The sequence below is a fragment of the Orcinus orca genome, chromosome 1, assembly GCF_937001465.1.
Source record: "Orcinus orca chromosome 1, mOrcOrc1.1, whole genome shotgun sequence".
Classification (NCBI taxonomy): Eukaryota; Metazoa; Chordata; class Mammalia; order Artiodactyla; family Delphinidae; genus Orcinus; species Orcinus orca.
Genome location: NC_064559.1, coordinates 183,573,386 through 183,588,482, shown reverse-complemented (window position 1 = coordinate 183,588,482; position 15,097 = coordinate 183,573,386). Strand labels below are relative to the sequence as shown.

Sequence of the window (15,097 nt, the reverse complement as noted above, 5' to 3'; positions counted from 1 at the left end):
TGTTTCAAGGAATTTGTCCATTTCATCTAAGTTGTCAAGTTTATTTGCAGAAAACTGTTCATAATATTCCCTTATTCCTTTTAATATTGGTAGAATCTTTAGTGATATCATTTCTCTCATTCCTGATATTTTGTGTCTTTTCTCTTTTTTCCTTATCAGTCTAGCTAGAGATTTTATCAACTTTATTAATTTCTTTAAAGAATCACTTTTGGGCTTTATTGATTTTCTCTCTCTCTCTCTCTTTTATTTTTTTGCTTTATTTTTTGTTGATTTCTGCTCTAATCTTTATTATTTCCTTTCTAATGCTTACTTTGGGTTTAATTTGCTCCCCCCTATTTCTTTGTAAAAATTGAGGTATAATTGACATTATAACATTATATTAGTTTCAGGGGTACAGCATAATGATTAGATTTTTGTATATATTCCAAAATGATCACCACAGTAAGTCTAGTTAACATCTGTCACCTTATATAGTTACAAAGTTTTTTGTGAAAAGAACTTTTAAGATTTACTCTCTTATTTTCAAATATGCAACACAGTATTATTATTATTATTTTGATACCGATCACTTGTATTTATTTCAGGATGTTACTAAATTATAACCCTGTTAAACATCTATAGGATATTTTATTTTATTTTATTTTATTTTTTTTGCGGTACACGGGCCTCTCACTGCTGTGGCCTCTCCCATTGCGGAGCACAGGCTCCGGACGCACAGACTCAGCGGCCATGGCTCACGGGCCCAGCCGCTCCGCGGCGTGTGCGATCCCCCCGGATCAGGGCACGAACCTGCGTCCCCTGCATCGGCAGGCGGACTCCCAACCACCGCGCCACCAGGGAAGCCCAGGATATTTTATTTTTGAAAAGACAGGTCCTTTAAAAAAACCTGGCATCATAATAATATAACACGTCAAAATTAGATTAAAAATATAGGTCATTGCTCTCATTCACTCTGTCCTAGTGTTAAAGATGTTACAAAGATACACAGAATATCGCCTTGCTGTTCTCTTTTAGGGAGGCTATATCCAAGTTGACAAAAAGTACACCTACATTTACAGACACAGGTGTTGTCAAAGGGGTCTTTCTCTGACTTTAGCAAAGAAAAACAGTTCAAATTGTATTCTTTATACTGCGTGCTTAACTACATCGTGTTTGGAATGTGGTATTATTATTCTCCTACTGGAGTAAGATCCCGCTTTCTCAAAGCCTTTCCCCCAACTTTTCTAGAAATAAAGCTTAAATATCATTTATTTCAAGCTTTCAAAATAAAATGTTATCCTCATATATACATGTACCAGGTTGGTATATTCATATATATCCTATCCAATTGCAGGCTAAGCAAAGACATGCATTTAGAGGTGTATTAATGTATTAAAGCAAATGACAACCCAACTTAATATCAAGAGAAGTTGTGACCTTCCATGTAGTGTTTGATAGAGAAAACACTGATTTTTGACACATTGTCTTATTTTTTTTTTAATTTTTTTTTTTGCGGTACGCTGGCCTCTCATCATTGTGGCCTCTCCCGTTGCAGAGCACAGGCTCCGGACGCGCAGGCTCAGCGGCCATGGCTCACGGGCCCAGCCGCTCCGCAGCATGTGGGATCTTCCCGGACCGGGGCACGAACCCGTGTCCCCTGCATCGGCAGGCGGACTCTCAACCACTGCGCCACCAGGGAAGCCCCACATTGTCTTATTTTATTCAAATACCAGCCTGCTCATACATGGTCCAAGGACACCCAAATAATAAAGCAAATACAATCACATGTTAAAGATTGGTCTTCAAACATCATAGCCAACGATGCCATGCTTCGTTGGCTTCGTATGATCTTGCCAACATAAACCCACATCCACACCTCAGTGGCCACCAAACCATTCAGTAGAGCTTCCTTAACTGTGAGCTGTTTGAAGCTACTGCTTTGAGCACTACTGACAAATTTTTTCAAGCTCTGAATAGCTGTAGGGATCTCAGCAGGGATTGGAGGAACCAGCTCAACTTTGGCGTAGTGCCAAAATGTGGCCACTCGAGCTTCAGGTAAGTCACAGCAGCGTTGACCAGTGCCAGGGCCTTCTCTGTGAAGTTACGGACAAACTGGGCCGTGGTTCTAGGACAGAAAGTCCATTGCCCCCACTGGCTGGCTGAATGTCACCCCATAACACAATATTATTAACTATAGTCACCATGCTGTACATTACATCCCCAGGACTTATTTATTTTATGGCTGGAAATTTGTCCTTTTTGATTCTCTTCACCCATTTCCCCCTCTACCCCTCAGTTTCTTAAGGTAGAAAGTCAATGATCTGAGACCTTTCTTCTTTTCTAGTATCAGCATTTAATGCTATAAAGTTCCTCCTAAGTACTGTTATAGCGGCATACCACTAATTTTGTGTTTTTCTTTTGTGTTGTGTTTTCATTTTCATTTGATTCAAAATACTTCATAATTTCCCTTTTGATTTCTTCTTTGACTCATGGGTTATTAAAAGTGTGTTATTTAGTTTCCAAGTATTTGGTGATTTTTCTCATATATTTCTGTTATTGATTTCTAATTTAATTCCATTGTGGTCAGAGAACATTCTTTGTATGACTTGAATCCTTTTAAATTTATACAGACTTGTTTTATGACTCCATCTTTTAAAATTTCCATGGGTACTTGAAACTAATGCACAATCTGATGTTGCTGAGTGGAGTTTTCTGTAAATGTCAATTAGGTCAAAGTTATTTATAGTGTTGTTCAAGTCTTCTATATCCTTAGTGATTTTCTCTCTACTTGTTCTAGCAAATGTTGAGAGAAGAATGTTGAAATCTCCAACTATAATTGTGGATTTGTCTGTTTCTCCTTGCAGTTCTAACCCTTTTTGCATCATGTATTTTGAAGCTCTGTTATTAGGTGCATAAACATTTTAGATTTTTATGTCCTCTGTGTGAATTGACCCCTTTATTGTTATGGAATGAACTTTATCTCTGGTACTATTTTTGATCTGATAATCTATTTTGTCTGATATTAATACAGCTATGCCAGCTTTCTTTTTTTTAGTTTCAGCATGGCATACTTTTTATATCCTTTTACTTTTAACTTTTTTGCGTCTTTATATTGAATGTGTCTTTTTTGAGACAGCCTTTAGTTGGTTCTTGCTTTTTTATCCAATCTGACAGTCTCTGCCTTTTAATTGGAGTGTTTGGGTCGCTTACATTTAATGTGATTATTTATGTTGTTAAGCTTAAGTCTCTCATCTTGTTATTTGTTTTATATTTGTCCCACCGGTTCTTTGTTTCCTTTTAAATATTTTTCTTTCTTCTTTTGGACTTTTTTTATGATTCTAATTTATCTCTATTGTTTGTTAGCTAAAATTTTTAGTTTTGTTATTTTAGTCATTATTTTAGGGTTTATAGTATATATCTTTAACTTATAACAGTCGACTTTCAAAGTACCACTTATGTAGAGTGTAAGACTCTTACAAGACTGCACTTCCATTTCCCATCTCTCAGCCATTATCCTATTGTTGTCATACATTTAACTTATTCTATATATATATATAATAAATCCCACAATGTACATTGTTATTGTTTTTGTTTAAATAATCAATTATTTTAAAAAGTGGTTTAAATAATGTTAAAACTCATATATTTCCCTGTGTAGTTACTATTTCTGGTGTTTTTCATTCATTGAATCCATATTTCTATCTGGTATCATTTTCTTCTGACTGAAGGACGTCTTTTAATATTTCTTATAATGAAAGACTATTATTAATGAAATCTTTAAGCTCTTGTATGTCTGAAATAGTCTTTATTTTGTCTTTGTTTTGAAAGATATTTTTGCTGGGTTTAGAATTACAGATTAACCCCACTCTATTCTTTTGGAAACTCCAATTACACATATATTAGGCTGCTTGAAGTTGTCTCACAGGTCATTGATACCCCCTTTAAATTCTTTTTGTTTTTCTTTCTGTGTTTCATTTTGGGTAGTGTTTATTGCTATGTCTTCAAGTTCATTCATTTCTTTTCTTCTGCAATGTCTAATCTGCCATTAATCCCACTCAGTGTATTTTTCACTTCAGATTGTGGTTTTCATCTTTATAAGTTTGATTTGGGTCTTTTTAATATCTTAAATGCTGCCACTTAACAATTTAAATATATAGACTACAGCTATAATAATGGTGTTAATGTCATTGTCTGCTAATTCTAACATCTGTGTGAGTTCTGGGTCAGTTTCAATTGATCAGTTTTTCTCTTCATTATGGACCATATTTTCCTGCTTCTTTGCATGCTTGGTAATCTTTGATTAGGTGCCAGACATTGTGATTTTTACCTTTTTGGGTATTTTCGCATCCCTTTGGGTACTCCAATTACACACACATTAGGTGTTTTTGTATTCCTGGTTATTTTTGTATTCCTGAACTCTGTTGTGGAATGCAATTTATTTGCAGGAAGAGTTTGATCCTTTTGGATTTTGCTTTTAATATTTGTCAGGTGGGAACAGAGTAGCATTTAGTCTAGGGATAATTATTCCTCACTGCTGAGGCAAGGTTCTTTTGAGTATTCTACCCAGTGCTGCATGAATTTTGAGGTTTTCTGGTTTTGGTGAGCACAGATGTTATTCCAGGTCCTGTAGGAGTCCTGGATGCCATTCCCTCTAATACCTTTGGATTGTTATTGGCCTGACCCTAGGTATTTTCCTTATACACACATGTTGATTAGTACTCTGATGAAGACTTAAGGGGGCCCTCTCCAGATCTCCAGGGTTCTCCCTCTATGTGTGTCTCTCGTCTTGAGTACTCTGTCCTGAAAATTCTGGTTATCTTTGTCTCTCCCTGTTCTCTCACTCCACTTCCTCAATTCACAGGGCTTTACAGGCATCACCTCCAGTCCCATTTTTTTTTCTGCTGCAGCCTGGAAACTTTCTCAAGGCAGTAAGCTAAGATGATTTTAAGGCTCACCTTGTTTGCTTCCTGTCTCTTAGGGATATTGTGTTTTCTGATGTCCAGTGTCTTGAAAACTATTGTTCCATCTGCTTTGTATCATTTATTTTTGCTGTTTCAGGTGGAAGGGTAAATTGGTCTCTATTCCCTCACCTTGGATGGAAGCAGAAGTCTCTCCATGTCTTTCAACACCATCTATATGCTAATGTCTCCCACATTCACCCCTGATCTTCAGAGTCTTATATCCAACTTGGAATAGTCATGGCTAGCACCTCAAACTCACCATGTCCAAAATGGAACTCTTGAGTCTTCTCTCACAAATCTCTCCTTTCTGTCTTCCTCATCCCAGGAAATATTCAGCCAGATGTTCAGGCAAAAAGCCTTGGTCTCATCCTCTTTTCTTCTCTTTCCCTTACATTCTATATCAGTACCTCAGAAACTCATTTAGCCTTGACCTCCAAAATGTATCTCAAATCTGAGACCCTTTCATTACCCGTACTACGGATTAAAGCCACTGTCATTGCTCAACTAGAATCTTGCATTAGGCTCCCAACTCCAAACTAACTGCTTTCATTTCTTAACCTCTTACAGTCTTTTTCCTTCAGCAGCCAGTGAGCCCTTAAAGATGCTAGCCCCATCATGATCATTCAAAACCCTCCAATGTCTTCCTAACACAACTTAGGATAAAGCCCAAAGTCCTAATCACGGTACACAGGACTCTCTAGTATATGACCTCCACCACCTCTCCCACTTCATCTCCCCTGTCTTCCTTTCTCACTCCACGTTGGCCACCCACCTTCTCACTGCTACTGGATCATGCCAAGGACCCCCCTCCTTTAGAGAATACTTCCTTTTTCCTTTGCCTGGAACGCCTTCCCCTGGATAGTTCCCTGTCAATCTCTTCATGGGTCTCAGCTCACATATCACCTCCTCATAGAGCCCTTTCACAACTATCTGACCTAAGACAGTGCCCCTGCTGCTTCTGCTCTTATTCTGCTTTATTTTCCATCATTGAACTTGTTCCCACCTGACACCCTGCATATTTATTTGTTCATGTGCTTATCATCCCTTTCCCTCAGTACAATGCAGGCTTCACAAGGGCAGGGACTATATCCTGGTCACTCTTGGGTTATCTATGCCTAGAAGAGTGCCTGGAATACGGTAGATGCTCAATGAAGCAGAGTGAATGAATGAGTGCTCTTCTTGGCCACTAGGTACAACCTACTTGCTGTGTGACTGTGGACAAGCCTTTACCATCTCAGGGCATGGCCTTTTCTAGTTGGCACGGGCCCACTGACTGAAAGTCAGCCCCCCAGCCCCTCACTGTGCACTGTGTCAGATGAGTCCTGGGCTTTGCCCTTCAATTCCGCACCCAACTGGAGGGGGCTGGGCCAGGTGTTCTCAGTCAGAGCTTGGTGGCTCCAAGCTTTGGATTGCCATGACCACCACCAGGGGGGCGCTCGATGCCGAGATTCTGGACCAGGGGCTCTGTAGCTCCTGTTTGGGTTGGTAGAAGTCACTGTGATTGACCATCATTTACGACCCTTGTATGTAGGTGGTGTAAGTGCGTGTGGGCAGTGGGAAGGCTTTCTAGGAGCCCTGACTCCGGGGGCTCAGGGTATGGAGTCAACTCGTGCTGCTCACCCTCTCATGGCTCCCACCTAGATAGAGACAGACCCCAGGAAATGATTCACCTGTGTCTTCCTGGGGAGGAGAGAAAGAAGCGGGCTCACTAGGATGAAAACTGGGGGGGGGGGGGCGTTCAGTGGCTTCTCACATGTCATGGACCCCAAATCACCTTGTGGCTTTGGACAAGTCAACCCTTTGGCATCACTGAGCAGGGTGACCCTATTATTCTTGGGGTCACTCCAAGGAGTCAGACACCTGGCAAACCTGTCTTAGCCCTTGGCCTCCTCCAGGGCTGAGCCATTTGCTGCCCCTCCCTCAGGTTGGGGAAGGCCCCGCCCTGGACTCCAGATCGTCCCTCAGACTCCTGAGGCTCAGAGAGTAGGAAAGACAGTTTGAAGTCACACGTCAGCATGTGGTATGCTTGGTTATACTGCACACGCTGTTTTGGGTGCGCCCAATGCCCCCTGGGGCCATTCCCTTTCCCGAGCGCTCTCTCCTCCAGCTCAGACACAGCCTCCGAGCCTTTGCACTTACTGTTCCCTCTGCCTGGCATATCTTACCCTCAGATTTTCATGGGGCTGGTTCCTTCCTGTCATTCAGGTGACAGGCCAGATGTCACATCCTCAGAGAGGACTTCCTGGACCACACCTGGTCCCTCTCTATCTCACCCGCTTGTTTTGGTTCTCCTAGAGCACTTATGACCTTGTGACATTAGACAACTTCCTGGTTTATGGTTTGCACTCCGTCTCCCCTTTCAGAATGAAAGTACCACCAGAGCAGGGACCTTGCCTGACTTGTTCCCTGATGGGCCCTGTCTCTCACGTGGCACGCAGCGGGAGGTGCCCTATGGGCATTACTGAATGAGTGAACAAGGAGGGTGGAGAGTTGCCTGTCAGTCACACAGGTCTCCAGACAAGAGCGCAGAGTCACGCTGACCCCTCCCTGGAGGCCTCAGGCTCTGGGACACTCTGGGGTTGATGTGCCCTTTCTTCTCTGGGCTTCTTACTTCCCCATCTGCTCCCCCTTGAGTGAGCATGCTCCTCAGAGAGGAAGTAATGGAGTGTTTGATTTAAGAATCAAAGCCAAGAAAGGGCAGGAGGAAGGAAGGGAGCAGTGGACCCCTAGTGGGGTCCAGCCCCTGGTGTTCTGGGGAGGGGAGCCCAGGGATGGCGGAGGTGCCGGATGCCTTTGCTTTTCCAAACTCAGGCTAAGTGTGTGGATAGGTCTCTGACCGTGCTGACTGCCCTGTGTCACAGGGTGTGTTCTCCGTCAGGAGGCTACAGAGAGCACCTCCTTTACCGTGTGAGTCTGAAGTGCCCCTGAGAGCCCTCCCAGTGCCGTGAGCTGTCTTGCAAGACAGCTTGGTGACTGGGTGGAGAGCAGACAATGCAGCTGGAGATCGCGTCATGCTTTGGGCAAAGAAGATCTGAATTAGAGTTCTGGCTCAGTCACTTCCGTGCTGTGCGACCTTGGGCAAGCAACTTCCTCTCTCTGAGCTAGGAAGAAATGAAGTCTGCTTTCTGGGACTGGCTCTGGAACTCTACCCTCCAGGGCCAGGCTTTTGTATCTGGGTTTCCTGGCCATCTTTCTTTCTTTTTTTAAATTGAATTTTAGTTGATTTACAATATTGTGTTAGTTTCAGGTGTACAGTAAAGTGATTCAGTTGTACACATATATATATATTTTCAGGCTATTTCCCTTTATAGTTTTTTTTTTTTTTTTTTTTCAGTATGCGGGGCTCTCACTATTGTGGCCTCTCCCGTTGCGGAGCACAGGCTCCGGACGTGCAGGCTCAGCGGCCACGGCTCACGGGCCCAGCCGCTCTGCGGCATGTGGGATTCCCCCGGACTGGGGCACGAACCCACGTCCCCTGCATCGGCAGGCAGACTCTCAACCACTGCGCCACCAGGGAAGCCCCCATTATAGTTTAATACAAGGTGTTGAATATTTTTCCCTGTGCTATGCAGTAAATCCTCGTTGCTTATCTATTTTATGTATGGTAGTGTGTATCTGTTGATCCCATACTCCTAATTTATCCCTTTCTCCATCCCTTCCCCCTTTGGTAACCATAAGTTTGTTTTCTATGTCTGTAAGTCTGTTTCTGTTTTGTATATAGATTCATTTGTATGAATTTTTAGATTCCACGTATAAGTGATATCATATAATACTTGTCTTTCTCTGTCTGACTTTTTTTAGTATGACATTCTCTAGTTGCATCCATGTTGCTGCAAATGGCATTATTTCATTCTTTTTTATGGCTGAGTAATATTTCACTATATACGTATATCTGGCCATCTTTCAATGCCCAGCCTAAAAGGGTACCTCTTCTGCGAAGCCACCCCACCCCCACCTGGTTCTTCTTGTCCTGGAGTCACCCTGTTCTGCCTATTTCTGTAGCATGATGGCATTGTCCATATAGATCTCTGTCCCCCTCCCACTAGAGCAGAGCCCCTTGTGGCAGGCCTGGGGCTTGATTCACTTCTGGATCCCTCATGCCCAGCGTCGGGACAGGCACACCACAGATATGATACTATTTCTTACCCATTTTAGACATGAACAAACAGGCTCAGAGAGGTCAAATGACTTGCTTGAAGTCACACAGCACACAAGTGGCAAAGCTGGTGGAGACTGGAGCCTCTGTCTGTCATATTTGTCAATGTCTATGGTGTAGATACTCTCAAGGAATTTCAAGCTACCAACATGCATCACTGAACCTGAGGTTGGGAAGTGATGTTCACAACTGGCTCTTGTGAGCGGGGATGAGCCAGCTTCAGTACACCACGGGGCAAAGCTGGGATTCCACCCCAGGCCTGTTTGATGCTGATCAGTGGGCATTCTATTCTAGATTCCTAAAATCTGGTATTATGTGAAAAAAACCCCAAGGTACGTAAGGGTGTACATCAAGGGGGAAAAAGAGTATATATACTAGAAAAGAATGTGTGTGTATGGATATATATATATTTGTTGGTGTGTGTGAATCTTGAAGGATTTGCTAGAAACTAATAACAGTGGTTTTTGCCAATGAGGGGGACTGGGTGGCTGGGAGACAGGGTGGGAGAGAGATTTACTCTGGGTATCCTTTATACTCTACATTTTGAACCATGTGAGTATATTAACTGTTCCAAAAAACCCCTAAATGAATAAACAGACAACAAATGCAAACCAGCAATCAGCCACAAACAGATGCTGGCCTGCAGCTCTTTGCCAGGCACGTCTGTGGGCCTGGAGCTGCGCAGGTGTGCTCAGTGGCTTGGTTGGGGCTGCCCACCGGACCACACCGTCTTTCGGCAGCCCCTGGCCTGTGACCCAAGGCTGGCGTGGGAGGTGCGGAGGCCGCCGTCTTCCCGGAGTGTGAGGGATGGGCGCACTTGTGTTAATTCTCGCCCATGCGGCTTGGTCACTGAGACCATGGCACTGCATTCTAAACTAAATTAGAAATTTAACAAAGCTTATAAATCCTCCGCAGCCCGAGCCGTGTGAATCTCCGGAGCGGGGCAGGCTGAGCACTTATCCATCTCCGGCTTAATGGCCTCCCCGGCCCAGCCCGGGAATGATTCAGGGCCGGTGACAGGTCTAATTAGCTAACACAAACTTCATCCCGGGCAAGGTGAGGAGGAAGAATGAGCCTGGTCCTGGCCCCAGGGGTGTTAGGGAGGTGAGACGCAGCCCTTGTCCAGTCTGGACTTCGGAGATCTGGTGCGGGGGAGGGGGTAAGGAGGGACTGGCAAGTGTCTGCTTAACCTTCACTGTTAGTGCAGCCCTGTTGGTGGCATGTCTCGCGCATGTCATTATTTGGGGAAGGCAGTTGTATGATGTGCCCCTCGTAACATTATTGCATCAAGGGCCATGTGGGACCCATGGAGTCTCCTGGCAAGGCAGCACGTTTGTGGGCAGATCTGAGGCTGTGTTGGTAGCCCGTGTTATGGGTGTGGGAGGTTTTGAGGGTGGGCTCTGGTCTCCCAGTGCCTGAAGGAATTGTGTTCTAGAGCAACACATGTGCAATAAGAGGGTGTCCAGAGAGCCCCATTTTTCAGGGTGTACATCTCAGTGAGAAGATGGATTTTTCCAACCAAGCTGACTGTCCTTGTGAGGTGGTGAGCTCCCTGTCAGTAGATAGACAGCACAGGATCCTCTACCATTAATGGAACCCGAGCTGTGTGCCAGGCCCTTTACACATCATCTGATGCCATCTTCGGGCCCCCATCTCACAGATGAGGAAACTGACGTTCAGTGAGGTTATGAAACATGTCCAGGTCATTCAGAACAGGATTTGAATGCTGGCTTGCTTGGCTTTAGAACTTGTGGCTTCCCTGCTGTACCTCCCCGCTGTCTGCTGCTGATGTGCCCTTCAGGCTGCTCCTCACCTAAGGCACACTCATGATGATTCTGGGCACAAAATGATGAAAGGCCCCAGAGCCACAATCTCCTTGGCAACAAGGGCTGGCTTTGACAGGCTCTTCCACCATGTTCCATGCTGGGGCGGGAAGATGTGGGTGCTCTCGCTCCTTCCTCTCTTTCGCTCATTTGCTGGCCTAATTTTTGTGTCCTCTCCCAGCCTCCTCTGGCCTCTCTCTGGCCCCAATTCCCAGCACCTGCTGAGTTATTTGCCGGGAGTTGTGGGTGGGGTGGGTCTGAGCCTTCCCCTTTTACCCATCACCCCTACTACTCAGATGCAGGAAGCAGGGCCGACACTGTTACCTGGGGGGCATCCGCTCCCACCCCACCAGCCCTTCTGACCCCCTCTCTGCCCTGACCCCAGAGCAGTCACCAGGAGGAGGCCGCCTGGGTAATTGGTTCCATCTAAGCCCCATCCTCAGTGGCGCGAAAGGGAAAGTTATAAATATTTTTATCCATAACTCACGAGAAATAAAAATTTCATTACGCTGAAAAATTTAAATTTCATAAGAAATAAATATTAATCTTGGAGAGTGACTTTTGCGGGAAGTTAACTTTCAAATGTCGTGAATCTGGAGGTGTCTAGGGTCTGGGAGGGAGGGGGAAGCCCCCAGTTTGGCCTCCTGGTCTGGGGTGGGGGGTCTTCACTCCTGAGACTGAGGGCCCACGGACTCAGATCTCCACCCAGGGTAGAGCCCACCCTCAGCCCCCTTGCTCTCTTCAGTGCTAATTGATTATCTAGCACGTCCAGACAGTTTAATGGTGCTGGGGTACCGCAGGAAAGGAGATAGATGCTCCTCACGTGGAGCGTAAGGGGAGGTGGAGGCGGACAAATGAATAACCACCAGCACCACCAGCACCTCCACCCAGTTAGAACCCCTCTACTGGGCACAAATGCCCCTGCCCCCTGCTAGGTTTTATTTTGTTATTATTGTTATTGTACTTAAAACAATTCAAGTCTAACATACACACAGAAAGATGCACAAAGCACGAGCATGCAGCTCAGTGAATGACGGCAACGTACAGGAAGGCACCTTGCCCAGGTCAAGGAATCCAACTTTGGCACGCGTGCTGGGCATTTGGGGGAGGGGAAGGCCCTGCCTGGAGGACCTCGGCAGACTGCCTGATGGATGATCCTTGCTGCCTGACTAGGGAGAGAACGATTTGGGAGTAACGTGGCCTAATACATACTGAACGTTTATCACATGCCAGGCCCCATTCTATGTGCTTTATGGGTATTCCTTTAACCCTGACAAAACCCCATGAAGTAAGTGCTGTTATCACCTCATTTTATTGATGAAAAAACAGAAGCACAGAGAGGTTAAGTAACAAATCCAAAGTCACACAGCTGGTGGGAGGCATAGCCAGGTTAGACCTGAGTTCCCTGGCTTAGAGCCTCCAGTCTCTTCTGAGATGAGAGAGCCCAGTCTTGGCCCCAGGAGGCCTGGGTTCTAGTGTCCTCTGGAACCTCTGCAAACCTTTTGATGTTTCACACCTGCTGTGTGACCTCAGGCAAGTCTCTCAACCTCTCTGAACTTCAGGTTCCTCTTCTGAGAAATAGGGATAAAAGCCCCACTTTGTGCTGCCCAGGGTTTGTATGGGGCGAGGAAGAGGTGGCAGAGGCGGATGTTGTAACCCTGACCACAGGGATAAAGCTCATCCTAAGTGTGAACCCTTCTGGCCCACGCGCTGATGCGGTTACACCGAGTGCGCTATGTGTCCCAGTCACTCCCTGCTGCAAGCCGCCTCACTGTGCGGCAGGCCCTCTTGTATTCCCCTCTGATGGGTGAGGAGGGTGGGGTGGTCAGAGATGCTGCCTGTGGGGCGTGGCAGGGGCAGCGGGCTGCTGCTCCAGGCAGGGAAGTGAGGGCGGGATTTGGGACCTGCGTTTAGGAGGGGGTCCCACATGAGCAGAGGTGAGGAGGTCAGTGCGTGCAGGCTGTGTGGGGGGCTGGGAGGGCTGGCTGGATCCTGAGCCGCTCACCTCAACCGCTTCCGCATTCCGCAGATGGGAGAGCTGAGGCCATCCTGAGCTGGGGCTGCAGACCCTGGGTCTGGGGCTGTGCTGCACTTGGGGCAGTGGAGGTGGGAACTTGGACTTGAGCCTGGCAAGCAAAGTCCTTGTCTCTTGAGCCTGACACCAAGGCTGAAGGGGACAGCTGGGCCTAAGTTCCAGCTTGGGGCAGTGGGGTGGTGCCCAGAGGGCCTTGCCCTGCAGTTGACACCGATGTGGCTGGCTGGGACAACCATGGCCCATGTGTGGCAAGGAGAGCCCAGAGGAGGCTAGAGCCCAAGGGTATAATTTCCCCCTTTATGATTCTCCAAAGAGGTGGGTGACAGAGACCTACAACTCTCCAGGGACCAGATGGACCAGATCTCCCTTAATATTGGAAAATACCATGAATTCCTACTTGGCTGGCCCAGGACCTTGAATGGGGGACTTTGGGCAGCAGTTGGGAAATTCACCTTCTGTAGCAAAAATGCTTCATTCTCCCCCGAGAACTGCCCCCCACCCCAAGTGTACACATTCTCACGTGTTCGAATGTGGAAATGTGTGTTGACACAGACACCTGTGCACACACAGATGCGCATACACAGGCGCCCACGCAACCATAGAGAGATCCCTAGTTGTTTGTGTACCCCAGAATCCACCCTCCCGACGGCGTTCTGCTGATGGAATGCTGTAATATTTTTCTATTAAATGTTGCATTTGTTGTGCCTTTTAGTACCTCCCCTCATTAAAAATGATATTATCCCCATAAATAAGCCAGCACCTGAGAAGAGCGCCCGACTCCATTTCTCTTCCTAATTGAGACACTTAGCTTTGATTTGCACATCGGCACATACTGAGCGGATTAATTTTCAATTAATGCTCCTGGGCAGGAGGCTGCAGGTGGTGTGGGTTTGCAGCCCAATGGCCTGGGCGAGGGGCAGGTGGGGACCAGGAGGACCCAGCAAGAGTGTCTCTGTGTTTCCTGGCTGCTGGACAGAGAGCTCTTGGGACTGTCTGGGGCTTTGCGGTTTTGTTCTTTGTGGAAAAGTGGATCCTGGGGGCCTCTCTTGAGGGAAGCACCCTCCTCCCATACCAGGTGCTATGGACTGAATATTTGTGTCCCCCACCCACCAGATTCATATGTTGAAGCCCTAAGCCCCCATGTGATGGTGCTGGAGATGGGGTCTTTGGGAGGTAATTAGGTCATGAGGATGGAGCCCTTGTGATGGAATTACTGTCCTTCTAAGAGGAGGCATGAGAGAGCTTGCTCACTGCTCTCCACCATGTGAGGATACAGGATGCCATCTGCAAACTAGGAAGCGGGCCCTCACCAGACACTGGATCTACTGGCACTTTGATCTCAGACTTCCCAGCCTCTAGATCTGTGTGAAATAAATGCTTGTTTAAGCTGCCTAGTTTATGGTAATTTGTTATGGCAGCCTGAGCTAAGACACCAGGAAAGGGCTCCCAAACTCTGGTTTGAGCCTGGGTTCTGCAACCAGACAGGCCTGGAATGACAGTCCTTCTGGGCCACTTCCTAGCAGGATGCCCTTGGACCATTCACGTTGATCTTCTCAAGACTTAGTTTCCTCATCTGCAAAGTGGGGCTAATAAGATGAAGGGCCTCAAAGGGTTGTTGTGGGGATGAAATGAGGTGATGTGAGCAGTGCCTTGTGTTCGGAACATCAGCTCGCCTTTCTCCCTCTCTTCCTCCTCCATGTCTGTCTGTAAGTCTGGTTTCCCATCTGTACCTGTCCCTCTGTCTGTCCAGACCCTTTGCCTTAGACCCACACCTGTGAACAGGAGCCTCCCTGGCTCAGCTGGGGTGGCTGCCCTGAGGTATTTCCAGCAGCCGCTTGTATTCTGTACTAGATGCTTGTGCCTGTGGGTCCTTAGTGGCTCAGTGTACAGGATGTACTCATTGGCACTCAGGAAACCCTCCGCTCCAAGTGGAATGGGCAGGACATGGTCTCACCTGCTCAGCCCAGGATGTCTGCCTGCTCAATGCATTGGGCAGCCACTTCCTGGTCCTGCCCTCAGCCCCTGGCTGGCAGTTCCCCAGACCTTTGCCTCCTGTGGGTTTGGCCTTCCTTGTGGGACCCGTATAAAATCACGGAGCTGTATGGCTCAGTCTCCGCCTATTGTCACAATTAAAGACACTCTA

General features: G+C 46.5%; 1 pseudogene; it reads right to left on the bottom strand.

Annotated features, from left to right (window-relative positions):
* Positions 1 to 1,781: 1,781 nt before the first annotated feature.
* LOC101276740 (ATP synthase subunit g, mitochondrial-like) lies at positions 1,782 to 12,941 on the bottom strand (annotated as a pseudogene).
* Positions 12,942 to 15,097: the final 2,156 nt, after the last annotated feature.